Genomic DNA, 3567 nt, shown 5'->3' on the forward strand with positions numbered 1-3567 from the left:
GCGTCGAGTTCTGCTACCACACCCAGGGTCTGCCAGTGACCACCTGATTGCACCAGTGGATCATAACACTCTTCAACACATCCAGGTACACTTTGGTGTTGACTTTCAAGCCGAATTCAAAGATGTGAGGTGGCATGATGTGGGTTTCACTTGAAACCACACCAAAGACCATAACTGTGGTGGAAACTTTGTTCTGATCAACATAGATACGCCCCTGTTATTCGTGATAATCCAGGGATGCATTTTGAAGTGCTGCTGTTGTCATAACTTGGATCGGTAGTGAGCATGAGTTGTGCAACGGCGCATCTCCGATCTTGCTTGTTGAACATTGTGTCACTTTCAGACATGATAGAAGGCTCCTATCGCTCTCGGGATTTGTACATAACTAACTAACTAGTAGATGGCCTGCAACCAAAAAAATAAAAAATAAAACCGGTTTTTATCAAACGGAAATGAAATCATGTCATCTTTTCTAGGGCAACAATTTTATCGTTCCACCCTGTATAAATTATTAACGAAACAAGGTTTATTTACATTATTTCCCTTCCCAAATAGAAAACAAATACACAAACACAAAAGCAATGTTATATATAAATATATATTTATTTACGTTATAAATAGTAAAAAAAAATGGTTGTACAAAATAATTTACATAGAAAATAAAATAAATTACAAAACGCAACATTATTATGCGTTTTATTATCCTGACAGCGGGTGGGACACGCGTAGCGCAATTTATACCGTATCAGACTATGGAATCTTTCACACCGATCAATTGGGTTTATTCACACAGTATAATGGCATATGTGTACAGTACCCGAACAAATAAATTTGTAGTAATATGCATATAAACTAATAGAATTGTGCCAGTACTTCACTTGTTTTTATGCAAATCATATAAAAAACGGAATTCACAGTAGGCGGGTTGAACCAGATTCCCCCGAAGATAAAAGTGTAGTGGGAATAATAAATTCACAGGCGCTTCCTAGTCGCATGTATGATATAAATCAGAAGCACCTCTTCATATATATATATATATATATATATATATATATATATATATATATATATATATATAAGGTGCTTTGGTGACAATTTTATAAAATCATATTTCACTCTTTGTGTATACCAATTGTTTTTGTTTAGACGCTCACAGTGTGTCAAATATAAAAATAGTATATATATATATATACAAGAAGAACAGTATAGTTAGATTGCAAGATCCAAATATTTATTGTGCACGCAAAACAGGTCCTCCAACATGTTAACATTTTAGTACATTTTTACATACATATATATAAGTATATATATATATACATACATATAAGCATATATATGTATATACATACATATATATATATAAGTATATATATATGTATATACACATACATATATATATATTCATATTTTATATATTTATATATATATATACATACAAGAATATACATTAATATATCTACACACGCATAAATCTATACATACATATATATATACACATATATACATATATAAACATATACATATATATATATATACTTGCATATATGTGCATACGTATATATACATACATACATATATATATATATATACATATATACATATATATTTACATACATACATATACATACATATATATATATACATACATATATATATATATATATATATATATATATATATACATATATATATATATATATATCGAAATATTACGAAACACATCTGTGGATAACAATCTCATCTGTAAATAAATAAATAAATTAATAAATAATAATAACAAAATATATGTAAATATATAAATATCTCTGTACACGTTCTTAAAAATGAGCCCCTATATATGATGAGAGGTAATTAATAGCAGTAATAATTCTATCGCTAAAAAAAACGCAAAATATTGCGTAATAAATGGATATACTACGTATAAATGTGTCTGTGTGTGTGTGTCGTTCTTAACACAACACGTTACTATAGATTACTATTTTATCTGTAAATAAATATAATATAAAAGAAACGAATAAAACGAACGACACATATATAAACATATGAATATCGATGTGTTTGTAAATATATTTGCACCCGTCCCTAAAAATGAGGCGATAATGCACACACACTCACACACACACACACCCACACACCCACACACACATATATATATATGTGTGCGTGTGTGTGTGTGTGTGTGTGTGTGTGTGTGTGTGTGCGTGTGTGTGTGTGTGTGTGTGTTGTTTTGGTTTCTATCACTGTAACAACTTAGATACCAGGGTCGAAAAGTGGGATTGAAATGTCAGCGCCCGCCTTTACCCCAGAGGATAGGCACTCAGACCTGCAAAAGAAAAAGTTCCTAGGAAGTCCGGTCGGAATTCCACGCTTAGGACGCCTCAGGCGATTAGCACTAAGCTAACCCCTTCTCTAAGAGAGAAGGCAAAGCCTTGCAGGGGGAGTCTCCTAGAATTGCACAGAACTCCCGCCGCAAAATCAACAGAGACCGGATCATTACAAGAATGCTCTAATCCCTGTTAATTTTGTGGGCCCAGGATGAAAATCGCTAGGAGAAACTCATACGTGTATAATGGGAGGTAACTCGTCAAAGCTTATGGGAGCTAATTAATTCATAAAAAAAGTTGGGTTTTTTTAAATATATCGCGACATAAATCGATAAGCAATAAATTAGTACGTGATTTCAGACATGCGCGTGGCTAAATGGTAGGATTGCCGTTTCGCGTATTTCCTGAGTTTTAAATCCTGTAATCGGGAGGGGATGTTCTTCGGAAAGGCTCAACAGGAAGCAAAACAAAGATATTTTTTTTTACAAGTGTAGTGTGTGTTGGTGAAGGGGGAGATGATATGCAACACATTGTAAAAATTATATATATATATATATATATATATATATATATATATATATATATATATGTATGTATAGAAGTAAGTTATAAAAATGTGTATGGCAATTAAGCTACACATAATTTTCCGCATTTCATCCACGCTAGGATTCGTCAGGGTCATATATAAATATATATATATATATATATATATATATATATATATATATATATATATATATATATTCAAGCATGTCTGATTGAACATGACAGAGTTATTATTTTTCCTATATTCTGGATATCTTTTCAATTCGCCAAGCAGTCTTTTTTATTTCAGGTGGCATATTGTATATAATGGCGCCAAAAGTTGAGAAGAACATGGCTGAACAACAACTTTTGGGCGCCATTATATACAACATGCCACCTGAAATAAAAAAAGGCCGCTCGGCGAATTGAAAAGATAATCAGAGAAATCGGAAAAAAAGAATAACTCTGTTGTGTTCAATCAGACGTTCTTGAATAATGGATTTCTGTCAAAAAATATATATATATATATATATATATATATATATATATATATATATATATATATATATATATATATATATAATAGTTAGTGTTTATTACAGATGAAATAGTTTATTATAAAAAAAGCACCTTAATAAATATATTTTGCTGGATGGATAAGTTTAGTATTTATCTTTAGTATCCGCAATATATGTACGAGTATATAGTTCTTTGCGGA

The sequence above is a fragment of the Euprymna scolopes genome, chromosome 31 (genome assembly GCF_053919585.1).
Source record: "Euprymna scolopes isolate OS-2025 chromosome 31, ASM5391958v1, whole genome shotgun sequence".
NCBI lineage: Eukaryota > Metazoa > Mollusca > Cephalopoda > Sepiida > Sepiolidae > Euprymna > Euprymna scolopes.